A 24,515-nucleotide genomic window follows, 5' to 3' on the forward strand; every position below is an offset into this window, starting at 1 on the left:
GTATTAGATATCCAAGAGATATTCATTCTAGCTCCTTTGCATGTAGAACGGAAGTGTTTGTCAGGCACGCGTTCATAAGTGAGAATGATGATGAGCGTCACATAATCATCACATTCATCATGTTCTTGGGTGCGAATGGATATCTTAGAAGTGGAATAAGTTGAATTGAATAGAAAAACAGTAGTACTTTGCATTAAATCATGAGGAACAGCAGAGCTCCACACCTTAATCTATGGAGTGCAGAAACTTTACCGTTGAAAATACATAAGTGATGAAGGTTCAGGCATGGCCGAATGACCAGCCCCCAAACGTGATCAATATGATCCAAAGATTGAACTAAAAATCATAAGATGTTCTAAATACAATAGTAAAAAGTCCTATTTATACTAAACTAGCTACTAGGGTTTACAAAAGTAAGTAATTGATGCATAAATCCACTTCCCGGGCCCACTTAGTGTGTGCTTGAGCTGAGCTTGAAGTTTACACGTGGAGAGGTTATTCTTGGAGTTGAACGCTAGTTTGTAACGTGTTTCTGGCGTTCAACTCTGGTTTGTGACGTGTTTTTGGCGTTTAACTCCAGACTGCAGCATAGAACTGGCGTTCAACGCCCTTTTGCATCATCTAAACTCGGGCAAAGTATGAACTATTATATATTTCTGGAAAGCCCTGGATGTCTACTTTCCAACGCCGTTGAGAGCGCGCCATTTGGAGTTCTGTAGCTCCAAAAAATCCACTTTTAGTGCAGGGAGGTCAGAATCCAACAGTATCAGCAGTCCTTCTTCAACCTCTGAATCTGATTTTTGCTCAAGTCCCTCAATTTCAGCCAGAAAATACCTGAAATCACAGAAAAACACACAAACTCATAGTAAAGTCCAGAAATGTGAATTTAACATAAAAACTAATAAAAACATCCCTAAAAGTAACTAGATCCTACTAAAAACATACTAAAAACAATGCCAAAAAGCGTATAATTTATCCGCTCATCAGATTAGATTGCCCAAAACTGGCATCTAACGCCAACTTCCTGCCCCCTTCCAGGCATCCAGCGCCCAAAGAGCAGAGACCAGCGTCCAAACGCCCAGAGAGGACCCCCTAGCCAGCGTTCAACGCCCTAGGAGCCTCATAGCATGTGGATCTCATCAAAGCTTAGCCCAAACACTCACCAAGTAGGTCCCAAAAGTGGATTTTAGCACGAAAAAGACTGTTTTACCCTTACTAGTTATCTGTTTAGTATTTAAAGTGTATTTTACATTCTCCATTCGGAGGACGCATGCCATACAAGTTTTACCATTGTATTTTACATTAGTATGAGTTTCTAAACATCTTAGGTTGAGGGGAGGAGCCCTGCTGAGTCTTATGAATTAATAAAAGTATTACTGTTTCTTCTTCGATCTGTGTTTGATTAATTCTAAGATGTATATTCATACTTTAACGTGGTGGATAGGATGATCAGTGACAATCAGCTCTATTCATCACATTAAGATGAACGTGACTGATTGTTCATGCCCTGGACCGAGCTATAGGGTTCGGGTTGTACGAAGACAAAGGACCGACCTCTTTACAGATTGGCCCATTACAACAAAACTGTCCATAAAGAGTTCAGACAAATCACGATAGGCCCAAAGTGAAAAGAACCACTGCCTATTAGAAGGCGGTTAGTGATGGGTGGAAGTTAGATTCCACACAAAAACTCACCGGCAAGTGTACCGGGTCGCATCAAGTAGTAAAACTCACTTAGAGAGGTCGATCCCACAGGGATTGATGGATCAAGCAACTTTAGTGGGTGATTAGTTTAGTCAAGCTAACATTGGTGAATTGGATGAAATTGAACCAACAGAAAAAAAATTGTAGTGAATTTAAAGTGCAGAAAGTAAAATTGTAGAAACTTAAAGTGCAAGCAAGTAAAATAGCTGAAACTTAAATTACAAGAAAAGTAAATGACTGAAACTTAAAGTGCAAGAAACTTAAATTGCTGAATCTAAATTGCTGGGAATCTTAAATTGCTTGAAGAATAAAGGATTTGGGGACCGGGATTCTAAAATAAAACTGGAATTGAAAAGTGCAGAGAAGTAGAAGATGAAGTAGATTTGCAGAAGAACTAAAGCAGAAATGGAAAATTGCTTGAAGAAACAAAATAGAAAGAAAACTTAGACTAGATGAAATCTGAAAGAGAAATTAAAGATCGAAGAGGAGCAATAAGGTTAGAAAACAAGTCTAGATCTCAATTTCTCCCTTGATCAAACACAAAATATATTGCAGAAGAAATGTAAATGAAATAGCAAATAAAACTCAGATCTAATTCCTCAATTCTCAAAATTATGCAGAAGAAAAACAAAGATGAATTTCAGATCAAGACTTGAAACAGAATTCCTTCAATCTCAATCCAAAATTTAAAATAGAAAGTAAAGGTTGCAGAAGAAAGTAGAATGAAAACTAGAGAGTATGACTCAAATCCAATCTTAGTTTTCAAATTCAAAAAGGAAAATTAAAAGAAAAGTTTCTATTCTATCCTACTGCTCTGTAGCAGAGCCAGCCTTCCTTTTTTTTTAAAATGGAACAGATGCCTTTTTATAGGCTTTTACAAAATTAAAATGAAATTGAAATTAAAAACAAATTACAACTAAATGAAATTCCTATTCTAACTATCTCTTGTGCCTTTGAGTGATGATAATGGACTTTGCTTGCTTTGGATTTGAAGAAGAGTGGATCCGGATGGTTTGGTTCAAGTGGCATGGGTCAGGGTTGCTTGGTTCAAGTTGGTTTGGTGTGTGGGAACCTTCCAGGGGAGCGTTCCGTTGGATTAGTGAACGTAGCATTCATTTTCATTTGGCCAAGCATGCTCCTAGCGCTCAAAAAGTGAGCGCTGCACTCAAATAATGAGCGCTACTCCTTGTGTTGAATGCGTGCCCCCTCTCCGAACCTTGGTGTCCTCTTTTTTTTTTTTAAATGCTGCGCTCAGTTAAGTGTGTGAACGTAGTGCTCCCTTGCTTGCTTTGCTTTTCTTTATGAGCGCTCCTTTTGAATCTTCGAGCGCTAGTCTTGTAGTGCCTTGCTTTCCTTAATTTCCTTGGGTCTCATGCCCAAAAAAGTTAACACATTTAACGTAACGCTCCCTTTTAATTCATGTTCTCATGCTTGTAGTGCTAGTGTTCAATGCTTTATTCATTGGCATTTAATAATCATGCATGCATTTATTAATTAATGCCAATGCATTACGTTAAAGCAATTTGCTTTAATAATGTACTTCATGCATTCTTCCATTGGCTTTAATAATGCATTCATTTCATTCATTCTTCAATGCCAATGCATGATGATATCAATTAATTGAATGCATGCATGCTTTATTTTAACGCCTTGGCATTTATTTAATAATGTATGCTTTCATTGATTCCTTTAGTAATGCCGTAGCATTGCATTCTGACGTAGCAGAAATTGGCGAGTTAAGAAATTTATATAAGAGATACGTTGCAAGTACAATTCTTAACCAACCAGAAATCCGCTTATCAATCTAGAAGATTGTCACAAAATTTAAATTAAAATACTGGGAGTATGAATCCCAGGTCGTCTCCCAACGAGTTGTAGAAAGGTGTGCTATTTTATTAATCAGATGTTTTCAAAAATGGTTTGAGTTGAATAACAGGAAATTAAATTAGAGAATTTATGTAATTTTAAATGAAAGCCTTGGCTGGGAGTAGATTAGTTGGAAGCCCTATTCTTGTTGGAGTACTCTCAAGATTAATTGATAATCGAGGGTTATTCTGTTTAGTTATCCCTTACTAGGTAAGGGAAAGTCAAACAAGTTGGAAAGCTATTTCTATTCACAAGTCCCAATCCGCTTACTTGCAAGGATTGGTGTCAGTGACTAGAGAGCAATCCAACAATAAACCCAATTACAATTTTTCTTTTAAGCATTCCAACTCAAGGTCTTCCTTTCAATCAACTCTCATCCAAGTTATGGAACTACTCGCTCATTGTGAATGTAGAATTCATAACATAGGAAAGGGAAATATAGAAAGACATGATAAACAGTAATCAAAGAGATCAATTAAAAATAAAAATAGTTCTTGTATTCATAAACTCTAAAAATAATTCAATAATAATTCTAAATAAACAAAGGACATGGAAGAGTAAGAGACAGGTAAAGAAAACAAACTAGAATGACGAAGTCTTGTTGAGGTAATAACTCTTCTCAATATCCCAATGCAAAAAGCAATAAAAATAAAATCCTAAGAACTATGAATGTGTAGAGATAAAACCTAGAGGAGGAGTAAAACTAGATCTAAAACTGAGAATTATCTGTAATAAATTGTTATTTTTCGTTTCTGCATGTTCCTTGGCTCTAGTATGCATTTTTGGGCCAAAAATTGGGTCAAAACAGGACCCAAAATCGCCCCCAGCGAATTCTGTAGATTCTGCAGATCGCGCATGTCACGCGATCGCGTCATTCATGCGGACGCGTCATTCGGCATTTTGCCTTGCCACGCTTGCGCGACTTGTGCAGTTCCAATCCGCGCGATCGCGTGAGCCATGCGTCCGCGTCACTGCGATTTTCTCTATGTCGCGCGGTCGCATGAACCATACGTCCGCGTCACTTCTCGCTGATCATCTCCTCAATTTCTTGTGTTCCTTCCATTTTTTCAAGCTTCCTTTCCAATCTCCAAGTCATTCATGCCCTATAAAGCCTGAAACACTTAACACACAGATCACAACATCTAGTGGAATGAAGGAGAATTAAAATACGTAATTAAAAGTCTTTAGGAAGCAAATATTCAATCACGTAATAATTTTAGGAAGGAAATATAAATGCATGCCAATCATATGAATAAGTGGGTAAAGAATTGATAAAACCAGACAATTAAGCACAATATAAATCATAAAATAGTAGTTTATCAACCTCCCCACACTTAAACATTAGCATATCCTCATGCTTAGTTGAAGGAGATAAAATAAATGAGTAGGAACATGTAAAACTCATGTAATGCAATGCAACCTATATGTATGAATGCCATTATATGATTCTTGTCTACTTGATCAAAAGTAAATAGGTTCTTCAAGACAATCACAAATCAAACTCCACTAATTCAGTTCTTATACAGTAAGAATAGATAAAAAAATTGCAAGAAGGTAGCTCATGAAATCAGGGAACATAGAAATTTAAGCATTGAACCCTCACTGATGATGTATGTACACTCTAATCTCTCTAGTGTATAGGGTAATCACTCTATCCTTCTCTAGTCATGCTTTCTAATCTTTGTTCTTCTCCTAACCAATCAATAACATTTAATATATTAATACAAACATCATGAGGTCTTTTCAAGGTTGTAATGGGGCCAAGGTAAGGGTAAGGATACATATATGGCTAAGTAAGCTTATAAATTGAATCTTTAATTAACCCAAGCTTCAACCCAACATATATATATATTTTATATAACTTAAAATTCACACCCAGCTACCCAAAATTTTTCTTTCACATTCCATACTCATGTATCAACTTTTTATTTTAATTTTTGTCATACATGCATTGATCTTTGAATTCTTAACTCCGCGGTGGGGTAATTTTGTCCCCTTAATTATTTATTGAATATTTTTGGGTTTTTTTTCAGCATAAACATAAAAATAAACATAGCTAATCAATGCACATAGATTTTTAATTCTTATAGTTTCACATGAGTAGGTATCCAAATTCCCATTATATCATCATGACACATTCCCTCATTATCTTTTGTTCCCACAATTTTCCATACTTAATTTAACACACACAATTCTATCTTAAGCTAACCAAAGATTCAATTGGGGTATAAAATTATTTTTCCGCTTAAGGCTAGTAATGTGGTAAAATACAGAACAAATGGGATTTAAAGGCTCAAAGTGGTTAACAAAGGTAATTGAAAGGGTAGGCTTAATTTGGATAAGTGAGTTTAAGGTAATAATGGCCTCAATCATATGCAAACATATAAATATATTAAACATTGGACATATAGGATGAAACAAAATGTAGATTACAATCATAGAGAAGTAAACACACAAGAATAAAATAATTATGGTTAAATAATGTAACCATGCATTTGGGCTCAACTCTCACAGGTTGTGTGTTCTTTAGCTCAAAAATCATGTTCCAAATACAACTTCAAGCAGTTTTAACATAAGAGTTTTGATAAAAAATTAGTGAAATTTTGTTCTAAAGATAGGGTCTTAGAAGAAACTTATTATCTTTTCAATCAAGTAGAATATGCATGCAACTAATCTATTACTATGTAATTTATCCTATTCTACAAAAGAAAAACTAACTAAATATCCTAATTTATTGGTGTTAGGGAAGAGAAATTACCTCCGAAAGTCAGGTACTGACCGACCTCCTCACACTTAAGGCTTTGCACCGTCCTCGGTGCCATTTGTCAGGAACAGGGATGGGCTGGTAGCAGTATCCCCATAGTCGGAGCCATCATGGCTCCCTGTGCTGGTAAAGAAAGTGGAGTCCGGGGTGTCTGAGTCCTTGAATTTTCCCATAATCAGCTCCTTAAGGTATGTGAATCGGCGCTTGTTACGGCGCTCTCTCATCTTAGCTTTTTGTTCCTGCCGATCCAACTTTTCAAGTATCTGATGGAGCAGTTGGTTTGTTGTAGGTGCCTGTGGTGTTGAAGGATGGATGTCCTCAGCCGGTTCAGTAGGCTGGCTAGTAGTGGCTGCTGAAAGTCTAAGATACTTCCCGTTAGGGACGTATTGATCATCCCATGGAAGCATGGCTTTAGTGTCCCCAGCTCTATAGGAGACTTCGGCTGCTGAGACGAGATCTGAGGCAAAGGCGGGAAAAAGTAAGTTTCCCGCAATCTGTACGTGTCCTATGGCATTCCGGATGTGTCTTGGTAGGTTCAGAGGCTGGTCTGTAAGGATGCACCATAGTAGAACGGCCATGTCTGCAGTGAAGGAGGATTCGTGAGTACTCGAAAAGACGTAATGGGACATGATTTGTGCCCATACGCGAGCCTCCAAGGTAAGTGCTGAAGCCAATATTCCTTTAGGATGGGAACGGTGGTATCCATAGATCCATCTGCTGCCAGGTAGTGCGATAACGCTGAGAACAGCGTCCCAATCAAATTGGTACATCTGGCGCTTAAGTGCGGCTTCTTGAAAGGCGTCCAATCCTTCTGGTGCAGGGGGAAGATCTACAGCTCGTTGAATGGCCTCTTCTGTAATGGGTACTTGCTTCTGACGTACATAGACAGACTGTAGGGTTGGCAGGTGGAAATTAGAGTAGAACTCAACTACCCAAGAAAGATTAGCCTGCCTTGGCTGTCTCTGGAGGAAACCCCATTGTCTTCGTTCAATTTGCAGCTCAACAAAGGTAGCAATATTGCGCGGGAGGATAAGAAGGTATTCGTTGTTGTTGCTCCGTTCTGCCAGGATAGGGAACATCTGCTCACAGTAGCGATTGGAAAATTGCGCAGTGTCCTTTGCTGGAAAGTCTTTTTCTTTTTCATCAACCTTTATAATCCTCTTAATTCTTTTTGTTGAGGGCTTGACTACAGTTGAAGAAGGCTCTGCTACTAATGCTCTTTTTATTCCTCTTCTTGCTGGTGGTTTGGGAGTAGCTTTCTCTTTTCCTTTCTTGGTGGCCATCCTGAAAAGGAAAAAAGAAAGTAACATGAATTCAAAGGGACAGAGCAAGGAAGAGGATGGTATAAGTGATAATCAATGCACGGTGAAGAGGATGTCGTTAACACATGGTCATGACTACATGTGAAAAGTTCACTAATGGAAATATAGCAAGTACATATGACGACAATTAAATGCAAGGTATTTATTGGCATGCAGGCAAAGGCATGAGTAGCATAGATCAAGCATTTAATTTGTTAAATATGTTATCACTCGTAACAAACTAACCATCCTGTTTGTATTGACAATTAAATTTAATTAATACAATAGTAAAGGGAATTTGTGAAAAGCAAGCATTGAATAGTAGAATAGAAAAATGCATCATGCCATATGGGCTTTTTCACAAACACATAGCATGCATGACGAAGAAACTATTGAAAATAATGATTTGAACATGCAAGCAACCCTTTTTAAAAAGTACTATATAATTGCCAAACAATTTTGCAACAATCCACAAGCATATAATGAGAGATAATGACTCAAATAAATTCTAACACCAATTAAATGAAAGAAAGAAAAATAAAAAATGGATAATGAAAGTAAAAAGAAAAGAAAATAAGAAAACATAAAAATAAAAAAGAATAATAGAAAAGTAAGGAAGGAGGAAGAAAAGAAAAACCTTCTTAATGGTGGTGAGAAAGTAGAAAGTGAGAAAGAAGGAAGAAGGAAGAAGGAAGAAATAAGGAAGTAAAAGAGAAAATAGGATTTGGGGGAAAAGAAAGATAAGATATTTGGCAATTTAGGGTAAGCTGTGCGGCGCAAGCGACGCGGACGCGTGGGTGACGCGTTCGCGCGACTTGCGGTTTAAGTTAATCGACCCGGTTGCATCGGTCACGCGGTCGTGTCAATCACGCGGACGCGTGAATCATTTTATGCTACTGGCGCGAGGGCAGCCTCGCGCTCGCACAACTCTCTGTTTAAAATCTTATTTTGCCAAATTTTGGATGACGCGATCGCGTGGTCGACGCGATCGCATGAGTGGCCAATATGGGGATATGACGCGGACGCGTGAGTCATGCGTCCGCGTGGTAAGGCTGTGCGTTCAGCACCAGTCCAGCACCACTCCAGCATAACTTTCGGCTATGCACCCTTTTCACGTCGATTTTCATGTCACGCAGCCGGGTGGGTGACGCGGTCGCATGGGAGGCCAAAGTTCCCACATGACGTGGACGTGTCAGCGACGCGGTCGCGTTGGGTGATTTGTGCCAAAGGCACGCCTCCAGCCACGCTCCTGCGTGACTTTCTGTTCGCTTTCTTATTCTTTCTGAGTCACCTGCGACGTGGACGCGTCATTGATGCGGTCGCGTCGCGTGAAAAAATTTTTTTTTTTTAAAAATATGCAAATGCAGATGCAAGCTAAATGTGCGAATAAGGAGAAGAGTTATTGAAAAAGAAAACTAAGAATAAAGAAAAGAACGATCATACCATGGTGGGTTGTCTCCCACCTAGTACTTTGCTTTAACGTCCGTAAGTTGGACGCTCCACTAGCTCAGTCTTCGGCTATGTGTGGATCTTCCAAGAGGAAGATCTCGAGCTCCTTATTTTTCTTCAACTTCTCGCCATGGTACAGCTTTAAACGATGTCCATTAACTTTGATGAGTTCAGAGCTTGAAGGATGACTTAGGTGAAAAACTCCGTACGGCTCGGCCTTCTCTACTCTATATGGACCTTCCCATCTTGATCTCAACTTGCCTGGCATGAGCCTCAGTCGTGATTTATAAAGGAGGACTAAGTCCCCAAGTTGGAACTCTCTCCTCTTGATGTGCTTATCATGTACAACCTTCATCTTTTCCTTGTACAGCCTTGAGTTCTCATAGGCTTCCAGGCGAAGGCTTTCTAATTCTTGCAGTTGTAACTTCCTCTCAGTTCCGGCTGTTTCAAATCCCATAATGCATTCCTTTACTGCCCAAAAGGCTTTGTGCTCTACTTCCACTGGGAGATGACAGGCTTTTTCATAAACTAAGCAAAATGGACTCATCCCAATGGATGTCTTGTATGCTGTTCTGTATGCCCAAAGTGCATCTTGTAGCCTGGTGCTCCAGTCTCTCCTATGAGGTTTGACTATCTTCTGCAATATACGCTTTATCTCTCTGTTTGACACCTCGGCTTGCCCATTAGTCTGAAGATGGTAGGCGGTTGCAACTTTATGAATTATCCCATGCTTCTTCATTATTCCTGTTAGTCTCCTGTTACAAAAATGGGTGCCTTGATTGCTCAAGATTGCTCGTGGGGATCCAAAGCGACAAATAATGTGGTTTCTAACAAAGGAAACAACAGTGTTAGCATCATCAGTGCAGGTAGCAATTGCTTCCACCCATTTGGAACCGTAATCCACAGCTAACAATATAAAGAAATAACCATTAGAATTTGGGAATGGACCCATGAAGTCAATGCCCCAAACATCGAAAATTTCACAGAAAAGCATAATTTGTTGAGGCATCTCATCCGTCATGGATATATTACCAAATTTTTGGCATGGGAAACAAGATTTACAAAAATCATCAGCGTCTCTAAAAAGAGTAGGCCACCAGAATCCACAGTCTAAGATTTTCCTAGCTGTTCTTTGAGGGCCAAAATGTCCTCCACTCTCAGATGAGTGGTAGGCCTCTAAGATGGACTGGAATTCTGATTGAGGCACACACCGTCTAATTACCTGGTCAGTACCACATCTCCATAAATATGGGTCATCCCATATATAATATTTAGACTCGCTTTTTAGCTTGTCTCTTTGATGCTTAGTAAAGTTTGGAGGAAAAGTGTGGCTAACTAGATAATTAGCTACAGGTGTGATGCGGGCAGAAATTGGTGAATTAAAAATTATTAGAATATATGCGTTGTAAGTATAGTTCTTAGCTCGCCAGAAATCCACCACTCAATTTAGAAAGGTGTCACAGAAAATTGAAATTTAAAATACTGAGAGTATAAATCCCAGGTCGTCTCCCAAGGAGTTGCAGGAAAGGGTGCTATTTTATTAATCAGATGTTTTCGAAAAGGTTTGAGTTGAGTAAACAGGAAATTAAATTGATGAAATTGAATAATGTAAATAAAAGCCTTGACTGGGAGTTGATTACATGGAAGCCCTATTCTTGATGGAACACTCTTAAGATTAATTGACAATTGAGAGTTATTTCGTTTAGTTATCCTTTACTAAGTAAGGGAAGGTAAAACAAGTTGGAATACTGTTCTATCCACAAGTCCCAATCCACTCTTTGGAGGATTGGTGTCAGGAATTAGAAAGCAAACTAACAATAACCCAATTACAATCTTTCTCTTAAATCTTCCAACTCAAGGGTTCCTTTCAATCAACTCCCCATCAAGTTAGGGAACTACTCACTCATTGTAAAGGTAAAATTCATAGCATATAAAAAAAGAATTAAAGAAAGACATTGTAAATAAAAATTAAAAATAGTCAATTAAAAATAAAAGTGATCCTTGTATTAAATAATCCTAAAAATATTCCAATGGTAAAATTAAACAAAGCAAAGAACATGGAAGAGTAAGCCAAGTAAAGAAAACGAACTAGAATGACGAGGTCTTGATGAGGTAATAACTCTTCTCAATATCCCAATGCAAAAAGCTAGAGAAACTAAAATCCTAAGAACTATCAATGTTGGTGCACGAAATTGTGATGTCCAGGCTCGAACAATCCCTGGAAATGGCTCCAAAGCTTGGTGCTCTGATCTTAATTCATAATTGTCACAACTTCGATACAACTAACCAGCAAGTGCACTAGGTCGTCCAAGTAATACCTTACATGAGTAAGGGTCGAATCCCACGGAGATTGTTGGTATGAAGCAAGCTATGGTCACCTTGTAAATCTCAGTCAGGCAGATATAAAGTGATAATGGTGTTTTCGAATATTATATAATAAAATAGGGATAGAGATACTTATGTAAATTATTGGTAGGAATTTCAGATAAGCGAATGGAGATGCTTTTCGTTCCTCTTGAACCTCTGCTTTCCTGCTACCTTCATCCAATCAGTCTTACTCCTTTCCATGGCTGGCTTTATGCAAGGGCATCACCGTTGTCAGTGGCTACATCCCCTCCTCTCAGTGAATAATATGCTCACGCACCCTGTCACGGCACGGCTATTCATCTGTCAGTTCTCGATCATGCTGGAATAGGATTCACCCTCCTTTTTCGTCTGTCACTAACGCCCAACAATCGCGAGTTTGAAGCTCGTCACAGTCATTCAATCATTGAATCCTACTCAGAATACCACAGACAAGGTTTAGACCTTCCGGATTCTCTTGAATGCCGCCATCATTCTAGCTTACGCCACGAAGATTCTGGTTAGGAGATCTAAGAGATACTCATTCTAGCTTAATTCATGTAGAACAGAAGTATTTGTCAGGCACGCGTTCATAGGGGAGAATGGTGATGAGCGTCACACATAATCATCACCTTCATCACGTTCTTGGGTGCGAATGGATATCTTAGAAGCGAAATAAGAAGAATTGAATAGAAAATAGTAGTACTTTGCATTAATCTTTGAGGAACAGCAGAGCTCCACACCTTAATCTATGGAGTGTAGAAACTCTACCGTTGAAAATACATAAGTGAAGGTCCAGGCATGGCCGTGTGGCCAGCCCCTATGGTCTAAGAACAATGCGTTCAAAGATCCTAAGATCCTAAACTGATCAAAAGATGCCTAATACAATAGTAAAAGGTCCTATTTATAATAAACTAGCTACTAGGGTTTACATGAGTAAGTAATTGATGCATAAATCCACTTCCGGGGCCCACTTGGTGTGTGTTTGGGCTGAGCTTGAGTGTTGCACGTGCAGAGGCCATTTGTGGAGTTGAACGCCAGTTTCTGTGCCAGTTTGGGCGTTCAACTCTGGTTTTGGATCCTTTTCTGGCGCTGGACGCCAGATTTGGGTAGAAGGCTGGCGTTGAACGCCAGTTTACGTCGTCAATTCTTGGCCAAAGTATGGACTATTATATATTGCTGGAAAGCCCTGGATGTCTACTTTTCAACGCAATTGGAATCGCGCCATTTCGAGGTCTGTAGCTCCAGAAAATCCACTTTAAGTGCAGGGAGGTCAGAATCCAACAGCATCAGCAGTCCTTTTTCAACCTCTGAATCTGATTTCTGCTCAAGTCCCTCAATTTCAGCTAGAAAATACCTGAAATCACAGAAAAACACACAAACTCATAGTAAAGTCCAGAAATGTGAATTTAACATAAAAACTAATGAAAACATCCCTAAAAGTAACTAGATCCTACTAAAAACATACTAAAAACAATGCCAAAAAGCGTATAAATTATCCGCTCATCACAACACCAAACTTAAATTGTTGCTTGTCCCCAAGCAACTGAAAATCAAATAGGATAAAAAGAAGAGAATATACTATAAATTCCAAACTATCAATGAAACATAGCTCCAATCATATGAGCGGGACTTATAGCTTTTTGCCTCTTGAATAGTTTTGGCATCTCACTTTATCCATTGAAGTTTAGAATGATTGGCATCTATAGGAACTTCAGATTTCGAATAGTGTTATTGACTCTCCTAGTTCAGTATGATGATTCTTGAACACAGCTTCTTTATGAGTCTTGGCCGTGGCCCTAAGCACTTTGTTTTCCAGTATTACCACCGGATACATAAATGCCACAGACACATAATTGGGTGAACCTTTTCAGATTGTGACTCAGCTTTGCTAAAGTCCCCAATTAGAGGTGTCCAGGGTTCTTAAGCACACTCTTTGTTTTTGCTTTGGACCTTGACTTTAACCGCTCAGTCTCAAGTTTTCACTTGACACCTACACGCCACAAGCACATGGTCAGGGACAGCTTGGTTTAGCCGCTTAGACCAGGATTTTATTCCTTTTAGGCCCTCCTATCCACTGATGCTCAAAGCCTTGGGATCCTTTTTATTTGCCCTTGCCTTTTGGTTTTAAGGGTTATTGGCTTTTTCTGCTTGCTTTTTCTTTTTCTTTCTATTTTTTTTCTATTCTTTTTTTTTTTCGCCCCTTTTTTTTTTCTGCAAGCTTTGTTCTTTGCTGCTTTTTCTTGCTTCAAGAATCATTTTTATGATTTTTCAGATTATCGAATAACATGTCTCCTAGTCATCATTCTTTCAAGAGCCAACATATTTAACATTCTTAAACAACAACTTCAAAAGGCATATGCACTGTTCAAGCATACATTCAGAAAACAAGAAGCATTGTCACCACATCAATATAATTAAACTAAGTTCAAGGATAAATTCGAAACTCATGTACTTCTTGTTCTTTTGAATTAAAACATTTTTCTTTTAAGAAAGGTGATGGATTCATAGGACATTCATATCTTTAAGACAGAGTTTACTAACTACTAATGATCATGTAATGAAGACACAAACATAGATAAGCACATAACATAGAAAACGAAAAACAGAAGAAATAAGAACAAGGAATGAATCCACCTTAGTGATGGTGGCGTTTCCTTCTTGAGGAACCAATGATATCCTTGAGCTCTTCTATGTCTCTTCCTTGTCTTTGTTGCTCCTCCCTCATTGCTTTTTGATCTTCTCTTATTTCATGGAGCATGATGGAGTGCTCTTGATGTTCCACCCTTAGTTGCTTCCAATAATTCTGTGGAAGAAAATGTATCCCCTGAGGTATCTCAGGGATCTCTTGATTTGCAGTCAAATGTTCTACCACTGAGCTATAGACCATTTATAGAAGCTTTTGTCTTCCCTTTCCTCTTTCTAGAGGTTTCTCTGGCCTTAGGTGCCATCAATGGTTATGGAAAAAAACAAAAAAGCTATGCTTTTACCACACCAAACTTAGAATGTTGCTCGCCCTCGAGCAAAAGAAGAAAGAATAGAAGAATAAGAAGAAGATATGGAGGAGATGGATGGGAGTGTGTATTCGGCCATATGGGTGGGATTGGGTGGGAGAGAGATGTTGAATTTTTGAAGGTAGTGGGTGTATGGATGTGAGTGGTAAATGGAAAAAAAAGAAGGGATGATCATGAATGGAAAGAGAGATGATGAGGTAGGTGGGGATCCTGTGGGGTCCACAGATCCTGAGATGATCCTGTAGGGTCCACAGATCCTGAGGTGTCAAGGCATTTACATCCCTGCACCAATTTAGGCATGTAAAATGCCCTTGCACACAACTCTGGGCGTTCAGCGCCAGGTTGGTGCCTATTTTGGGCGTTCAACGCCCCTTTGCTGCCATTTCTGGCGTTGAACGCCAGAACCATGCTTGTTCTGGGCGTTCAGCGCCAGGATGCTCCCATTCTGGGCGTTCAGCGCCAGAACTATGCTCTGTTCTGGCGTTTGAACGCCAGACAGATGCTCCTCCAGGGTGTGATTTTTCTTCTGCTGTTTTTGATTCCGTTTTCAATTTTTTTGTTTATTTTGTGACTCCACATGATCATGAACCTATAAAGACACATAACTAAGAAAAATATAGTTAGATAAATACACATTGGGTTGCCTCCCAACAAGCGCTTCTTTAATGTCAATAGCTTGACAGTGGGCTCTCATGGAGCCTCACAGATGTGCAGAGCTTTGTTGAGACTCTCCAACACCAAACTTAGAGTTTGGATATGGGAGTTCAACACCAAACTTAGAGTTTGGTTGTGGCCTCCCAACACCAAACTTAGAGTTTGACTGTGGGGGCTCTGGTTGACTCTGCTTTGAGAGAAGCTTTTCATGCTTCCTCTCCATGGTTGCAGAGGGAGATCCTTGAGTTTTGAATACAAGGGAGTTCTCATTCCATTGAAGGACTATTTCACCTCTGTCAACATCAATCACAGCTCTTGCTGTGGCCAGGAAAGGTCTTCTTAGGATGATGGATTCATCCTCTTCCTTTCCAGTATCCAGGACTATGAAATCAGTAGGTATGTAAAGGCCCTCAACCTTTACTAATACATCTTCTACTTGTCCATAAGCCTGTTTTCTTGAGCTGTCTGCCATCTCTAGTGAGATTTTAGCAGCTTGCACCCCATAGATTCCCAGTTTCTCTATTACAGAGAGGGGCATGAGGTTTATCCCTGAACCAAGGTCACACAGAGCCTTAAAGATCATGGTGCCTATGGTACAAGGGATTATGAACTTTCCAGGATCCTGTCTCTTCTGAGGCAATGTCAGTTGATCCAGATCACTTAGTTCATCAATGAACAAGGGAGGTTCAACTTCCCAAGTATCAATGCCAAACAATTTGGCATTCTGCTTCATGATTGCACCAAGAAACTTGGCAGTTTGCTCTTCAGTAACATCCTCATTCTCTTCAGAAGAGGAATACTCATCAGAGCTCATGAAGGGCATAAGGAGGTTCAATGGAATCTCTATGGTCTCTAGATGAGTCTCAGATTCCCTTGGTTCCTCAGAGGGAAGCTCCTTATTGACCACTGGACGTCCCAGGAGGTCTTCCTCCTTGGGATTCACGTCCTCTCCTCTCCTCACAGGTTCGGCCATGGCGCTTATGTCAATGGCCTTGCACTTTGGGTTCTCTTCTGTATTGCTTGGGAGAGTACTAGGAGGGATTTCAGTGATCCTTTTACTCAGCTGGCCCACTTGTGCTTCCAGATTTCTAATGGAAGACCTTGTTTCATTCATGAAACTTACAGTGGCCTTAGATAGATCAGAGACTAGATTTGCTAAATTAGAAGCATTTTGTTCAGAGTTCTCTGTCTGTTGCTGAGTTGATGATGGAAAAGGCTTGCTGTTGCTAAACCTGTTTCTTCCATCATTATTAAAGCCTTGTTGGGGCTTTTGATCCTTCCATGAGAAATTTGGATGATTTCTCCATGTTGAGTTATAGGTGTTTCCATAAGGTTCACCTAAGTAATTTACCTCTGCTATTGCAGGGTTCTCAGGATCATAGGCTTCTTCTTCAGAAGATGCCTCTTGAGTACTGTTGGATGCAGCTTGCATTCCATGCAGACTCTGAGAGATCATATTGACTTGCTGAGTCAATATTTTATTCTGAGCCAATATGGCATTCAGAGTATCAACCTCAAGAACTCCCTTCTTCATAGGCGTCCCATTACTCACAGGATTCCTTTCAGAAGTGTACATGAACTGGTTATTAGAAACCATGTCAATGAGTTCTTGAGCTTCTGCAGGCGTTTTCTTTAGGTGAATGGATCCACCTGCAGAAGTGTCCAGTGACATCTTTGATAGCTCAGATAAACCATCATAGAATATATCCAGGATGGTCCATTCTGAAAGCATGTCAGAAGGACACTTTTTGGTCAACTGTTTGTATCTTTCCCAAGCTTCATAGAGGGATTCACCTTCTTTCTGTCTGAAGGTTTGAACATCAGCTCTAAGCTTGCTCAGCTTTTGAGGAGGAAAGTACTTGGCTAAGAAAGCCGTGACCAGCTTATCCCAAGAGTTCAGGCTATCTTTGGGTTGAGAATCCAACCATAATCTAGCTCTGTCTCTTACAGCAAAGGGGAAAAGCATGAGCCTGTAGACTTCAGGATCTACTCCATTAGTCTTAACAGTATCACATATCTGCAAGAATTCAGTTAAGAACTGAAAAGGATCTTCAGATGGAAGTCCATGAAACTTGCAGTTCTGCTGCATCAGAGAAACTAATTGAGGTTTCAGCTCAAAGTTGTTTGCTCCAATAGCAGGAATGGAGATGCTTCTTCCATGTAAATTGGAATTAGGTGCAGTAAAGTCACCAAGCATCTTCCTTACATTATTATTATTTTCGGCTGCCATCTCCTCTGCCTATTAGAAAATTTCTGTAAGGTTATCTCTGGATTGTTGTATTTTAGCTTCTCTTAATTTTCTCTTCAGAGTCCTTTCAGGTTCTGGATCTGCTTCCACAAGAATGCTCTTATCTTTGCTCCTGCTCATATGACAAAGAAGAAGGCACAGAAAAATAATAATAATAATGGAGATCCTTTATACCACAGTATAGGGATCCCTGTGTGAGTGGAAGAAGAGGGGGAGACACAGAATGTAATATAATGGAAGAAACACAACTGTGAGGATGGAAGAGAGGTGAGATGAGATGTTAGGATATGAATGAATAAATAGAATGAGATGGGGGAGAGATAATTTTCGAAAATTATTTTGAAAAAGAGTTAGTGATTTTTGAAAAATGGTTTTTTTTTGAAAAATGTTAGAAATTTTCGAAAATTTTTGAAATCAAAAATAAAAATAAAAATAATTAGTTAATTAAAAAGAAATTTTGAAAAAAAAAGGGAAGATATTTTCGAAAATTAGAGAGAGAGAGTTAGTTAGGTGGTTTTGAAAAAGTTAAGAAACAAACAAAAAGTTAGTTAGTTAGTTGAAACAAATTTTGAAAAGATAAGAAGTTAGGAGGTTAGAGAAGATATTTTGAAAAGATATTTTTGAAAAAGATAAGATAAGAAGATATTTTTGAAAAGATATGATAGAAATTAGTTTTTGAAAAAGATTTGAATTTTTAAAATCACAATTAATGACTTGATTCACAAGAAATCACAAGATATGATTCTAGAACTTAAAGTTTGAATCTTTCTTAACAAGCAAGTAACAAACTTGAAATTTTTGAATCAAAACATTAATTGATTATGTTATTTTCGAAAATTTGATATAAAAATAAGAAAAAGATTTTTGAAAAATATTTTTTGAAATTTTCGAAAATAACTAAGAATTTTGAAAAAGATTTGATTTTTGAAAAAGATTTTGAAAAAGATAAGATTTTCAAATTGAAATTTTGATTTGACTCATAAGAAACAACTTGATTTTAAAAATTTTTGAAAAAGTCAATCCAAATTTTCGAATTTGATGAGAGAAAAAGGGAAAGATAATTTTTTTGATTTTTGAAATTTTTATGAAAAACACGAAAAATATGCAATGCATGAAATTTTTAGATCAAAACAATGAATGCATGCAAGAATGCTATGAATGTCAAGATGAATACCAAGAACACTATGAATGTCATGATGAGCATCAAGAACATATTTTTGAAAAATTTTTAATGCAAAGAAAACATGCAAGACACCAAACTTAGAAATCTTTCATGTTTAGACTCTAAGAAACGAAAAATGCATATGAAAAACAATAAAAGACACAAAACAAAAAATCATCAAGATCAAACAAGAAGACTTACCAAGAATAACTTGAAGATCATGAAGAACACTATGAATGCATGAATTTTCGAAAAAATGCAAGATGCATATGCAATTGACACCAAACTTATAACATGACTCAAGACTCAAACAAGAACACAAAAATATTTTTGATTTTTATGATTTTCTAATTTTTTTGGATTTTTTTTTCAAAAATAATATGAAAAAGAAAAAATAAGGATTCCAAAATTTTTAATATGAATTCCAGGAATCTTACCATGTTAGTCTAAAACTTCAGTCCAGGAATTAGACATGGCTCACTAGCCAGCCAAGCTTTCAATGAAAGCTCCAGTCCAAAACACTAGACATGGCCAATGGCCAGCCAAGCTTTAGCCTTTAACACGAGAGTATATTGCTCTTTGATAACAAATTGCAAGCCTCAGTCCAAAAGAATTTAGACATGGCTTTACAGCCAGCCAGGCTTCACATGCTTCATGAAACACTAGAATTTATTCTTAAAAATTTTGAATAAATTTTTGAAAACATTTTTATTTTTTTCGAAAACAAGAGAAATTTTTTTGAAAATATTTTTGAAAGATTTTTGAAAAAGTTTTGAAAAATAAAATAATCAGAAAATTACCTAATCTGAGCAACAAGATGAACCGTCAGTTGTCCAAACTCAAACAATCCCCGGCAACGGCGCCAAAACCTTGGTGCTGTTGCCGGATCAAAAGGGAATCTGGCATTGATGTTACCGGACCAAAAGCTTGCCGAAGACTCAAACAATCCCCGGCAACGGCGCCAAAAACTTGGTGCACGAAATTGTGATGTCCAGGCTCGAACAATCCCTGGTAATGGCTCCAAAGCTTGGTGCTCTGATCTTAATTCATAATTGTCACAACTTCGATACAACTAACCAGCAAGTGCACTGGGTCGTCCAAGTAATACCTTACGTGAGTAAGGGTCGAATCCCACGGAGATTGTTGGTATGAAGCAAGCTATGGTCACCTTGTAAATCTCAGTCAGGCAGATATAAAGTGATAATGGTGTTTTCGAATATTATATAATAAAATAGGGATAGAGATACTTATGTAAATCATTGGTAGGAATTTCAGATAAGCGAATGGAGATGCTTTTCGTTCCTCTTGAACCTCTGCTTTCCTGCTACCTTCATCCAATCAGTCTTACTCCTTTCCATGCCTGGCTTTATGCAAGGGCATCACCGTTGTCAGTGGCTACATCCCCTCCTCTCAGTGAATAATATGCTCACGCACCCTGTCACGGCACGGCTATTCATCTGTCGGTTCTCGATCATGCTGGAATAGGATTCACCCTCCTTTTGCGTCTGTCACTAACGCCCAACAATCGCGAGTTTGAAGCTCGTCATAGTCATTCAATCATTGAATCCTACTCAGAATACCACAGACAAGGTTTAGACCTTCCGGATTCTCTTGAATGCCGCCATCATTCTAGCTTACGCCACGAAGATTCTAGTTAGGAGATCTAAGAGATACTCATTCTAGCTTAATTCATGTAGAACAGAAGTGTTTGTCAGGCACGCGTTCATAGGGGAGAATGGTGATGAGCGTCACACATAATCATCACCTTCATCACGTTCTTGGGTGCGAATGGATATCTTAGAAGCGAAATAAGAAGAATTGAATAGAAAATAGTAGTACTTTGCATTAATCTTTGAGGAACAGCAGAGCTCCACACCTTAATCTATGGAGTGTAGAAACTCTACCGTTGAAAATACATAAGTGAAGGTCCAGGCATGGCCATGTGGCCAGCCCCTATGGTCTAAGAACAATGCGTTCAAAGATCCTAAGATCCTAAACTGATCAAAAGATGCCTAATACAATAGTAAAAGGTCCTATTTATAATAAACTAGCTACTAGGGTTTACATGAGTAAGTAATTGATGCATAAATCCACTTCCGGGGCCCACTTGGTGTGTGTTTGGGCTGAGCTTGAGTGTTGCACGTGAAGAGGCCATTTGTGGAGTTGAACGCCAGTTTCTGTGCCAGTTTGGGCGTTCAACTCTGGTTTTGGATCCTTTTCTGGCGCTGGACGCCAGATTTGGGTAGAAGGCTGGCGTTGAACGCCAGTTTACGTCGTCAATTCTTGGCCAAAGTATAGACTATTATATATTGCTGGAAAGCCCTGGATGTCTACTTTCCAACGCAATTAGAATCGCGCCATTTCGAGGTCTGTAGCTCTAGAAAATCCACTTTAAGTGCAGGGAGGTCAGAATCCAACAGCATCAGCAGTCCTTTTTCAACCTCTGAATCTGATTTCTGCTCAAGTCCCTCAATTTCAGCCAGAAAATACCTGAAATCACAGAAAAACACACAAACTCATAGTAAAGTCCAGAAATGTGAATTTAACATAAAAACTAATGAAAACATCCCTAAAAGTAACTAGATCCTACTAAAAACATACTAAAAACAATGCCAAAAAGCGTATAAATTATCCGCTCATCAAATGTCTAGAGAGAAAAACCTAGGGGAGGAGTAAAACTAGATCTAAAAACTAAAAACTGTGTAGAATGAATGTTCTCCTCTTGGTTTCTGCATGTTCTCTGGCTCTAGTCTGCTGTTCTGGGCCGAAAACTGGGTCAAAATAGGGTCCAAAATCGCCCTCAGCGAATCCTGCAAATTATGCAGATCGCGCATGTCACGCGATTGCGTCATCCATGCAGACGCGTCATTCACGCTTGTCCTCGCCACGCGTTCACGTCATCCACGCCTCCGCGTCGCTCATGCTTTTCCAGTCCGCGCGGTCGCGTGAACCATACGGCCGCGTCACTGCGATTTCTCCTCTTTCGCATGGTCGCATGAGCCATCCGGCCGCGTCACTTCTCGCTGGTTATCTCCTCAATTTCTTATGTTCCTTCCATTTTTGCTAGCTTCCTTTCCAATCTCCAACTCATTCATGCCCTATAAAGCCTAAAACACTTAACACACAGATCACGGCATCGAATGGAATAAAGGAGAATTAAAATGCATAATTAAAAGTCTCTAGGAAGCAGTTTTCAATCATGTAATAATTTCAAGAAGGAAATATAAATGCATGCTAAATTAATGAATAAGTGGGTAAGGATCATGATAAAACCACACAATTAAACACAATATAAACCATAAAATAGTGGTTTATCAAGGTGCATACCATGGGACTACCTCAGATACTGCTTGCAGGTTATCAAATGGGAAATTATCAGCTATAGGAGTGGAGTCATGCTTAATGTGCTCAAGGCGACTCAAGTGGTCTGCCACTAGATTCTGGTTATCACTCCTATCCTTAATTTCTAAATCAAATTCTTGTAGTAGCAGTATCCAACGTATAAGCCTTGGTTTGGATTCCTTTTTAGCTAATCGATACTTTAGAGCTGCGTGGTCTGAGTATACAACTACTTTCGTACCAAGTAAATAGGCTCGAAATTTATCCAGAGCAAAAACAATAGCAAGAAGCTCTTTCTCAATAGTAGTATAATTAGACTGAGCGGCATCTAAAGTTTTAGATGCATAAGCAATTACAAAGGGGTCCTTACCTTCACGCTGAGCCAGTGCTGCACCTACTGCATGGTTGGAAGCATCGCACATTATTTCAAATGGCTGGCTCCAGTCTGGTCCTCTCACAATTGGAGCTTGAGTCAGGGCGGTCTTCAGCTTATCAAACATTTTTTTGCAATTCTCATGAACTCAAACTCAATATCTTTTTGCAGTAGTCTGGATAAGGGAAGAGCTACCTTACTGAAGTCCTTAATGAATCTCCTGTAAAAACCTGCATGGCCAAGAAACGAACGGACTTCCCTCATAGAGGAGGGATAAGGTAAACTAGAAATAACATCCACCTTTGCTGGATCTACAGAAATGCCAGTATTAGACAAAACATGTCCTAGTACAATCCCTTGTTTAACCATAAAGTGACATTTTTTAAAATTCAATACAAGGTTTGTACTGACACATCTATCTAACACTCTAGATAAACTATCCAAGCAAATATTGAAGGAATCACCATAAACACTAATGTCATCCATAAAAACCTCCATACAGTCCTCAATAAGATCAGAGAAATGACTCATCATGCACCTTTGGAAAGTAGCTGGTGCATTGCACAAGCCAAAGGGCATTCTCTTATAAGCATAAGTCCCAAAAGGACATGTAAAAGTAGTCTTTTCCTGATCTTTAGGAGCTATATGAATCTGGAAATAACCTGTGTAACCATCTAAGAAACAATAATGTGATTTTCCTGACAGGCGATCCAGCATTTGATCAATGAATGGAAGAGGATAGTGATCCTTACGAGTGGCCTGGTTTAGGTGTCTGTAGTCAATGCAGACTCTCCAGGCGTTCTGTACTCTGGTTGCCATGAGCTCTCCATGCTCATTCTTCACTGTAGTGACTCCAGATTTCTTGGGCACCACTTGTACTGGGCTCACCCATTCACTGCCTGAGATGGGGTAGATGATATCTGCCTCCAGTAGTCTGGTCACTTCCTTTTTGACAACCTCTAAGATAGTGGGGTTCAGTCTTCTCTGGGGTTGATGGACAGGCTTTGCTCCCTCTTCTAGAAATATTCTGTGCTCACAAACTTGAAGGTTGATGCCTACTATGTCTGCCAAACTCCAACCAATTGCCTTTTTGTGCCTCCTCATCACACTAAGTAGTTGCTCTTCTTGTTGGGAAGTGAGTTCCCTTGCAATGATAACTGGAAACTTCTACTTGTCTTCAAGGTAAGCATATTTGAGGTGTGGAGGGAGGGGTTTCAATTCTAACTTCTGCTCATGGTCAGGCTCTAGGTTGTCTGGAGCTGGTAACAACGGTAAAGCACTATCATTGTCCTCTGAGAATGTCCCCACACTTGGACCTTGTCCTATGTACTTCTCTTCAAATTCCTCCTGGTGAACTTCAGCCACGGTTTCATCTATGATGTCACACTGGATGATAGAATGATCCTCCGGAGGATGCTTCATAGCTCCATTCAGATTGAAGATTACTACTCGGCCATCTATTTCAAAAGAATATGTGCCTGAAAAAGCATCCAATTTGAACTTTGAGGTCTTTAGGAATGGTCTTCCGAGTAGGATTGATGATGGCTTCTCTGAGTCATTTTGGGGCATCTCCAGGATATAAAAATCAATGGGAAAGGAGATCCCCTTAATGCCCACTAATACATCTTCAGCAACTCCAGCCACTGTAATAATGCTTTTATCTGCTAACACAAAACGAGCTGTTGACCTCAACCTTTTTGAATATTTCAACCATTTTGGGATCAGGTTCCAGCTGCTTCCTGGGCTTCCTTGCATGTTATGGGAATGGAATGGGAATGGTGTTCTTCACAGCTTCAGCGTCCTCTGGTGCTTCTTCCTGTGATTGAGCTTCTTCTTCTTCAGCCATGTCCTGTATGTCCTCTTCCTCTTCAACATCTTCTACCTCCACCACTTCTTCAGCTGAAGTGTGTTCTGGTGGGTTTGGCTCCTCCTGATTCCTCTCCTGTAGTGTGGTTCCTGACCTTAGGGTGATGGCATTAATGCCACCCTTTGGATTGGGTAATGGTTGAGAGGAGATTCCACTGGAGCTCAAAGGCTGGTTATTGGAGTTATTCATTGATCTAATCTGTGAGATAAGAGCTTGCAAGGTAGAGTTCAGACCATTTAGAGTAGAATTGAGGTTATTTTCCATGGCCTGTTGTCTCTGATCAATAGATTGTAGTAACTCATCATTAGCAGATGAAGAAGGAAAAGTGATCTGAGAGGTCTGCTGTTGGTTATTCAGTGGTCCTTGGGATTGCCTCAGGTGAGGTGCTTTGTATGGCTGGTTCTGGTTCTGCTGCCTGTTGTTGTTATTAT

General features: G+C 39.2%; 1 non-coding gene across 1 annotated transcript; it reads left to right on the top strand.

Annotated features, from left to right (window-relative positions):
• The first annotated feature begins 16,821 nt into the window (after positions 1 to 16,821).
• LOC148548201 (small nucleolar RNA R71) lies at positions 16,822 to 16,929 on the top strand. The gene has a single exon (XR_015897425.1). It is a non-coding gene; the product is annotated as a small nucleolar RNA R71 (small nucleolar RNA).
• Positions 16,930 to 24,515: the final 7,586 nt, after the last annotated feature.

Source organism: Arachis ipaensis, chromosome B8, assembly GCF_059453495.1.
Source record: "Arachis ipaensis isolate K30076 ecotype BB chromosome B8, ASM5945349v1, whole genome shotgun sequence".
Classification (NCBI taxonomy): Eukaryota; Viridiplantae; Streptophyta; class Magnoliopsida; order Fabales; family Fabaceae; genus Arachis; species Arachis ipaensis.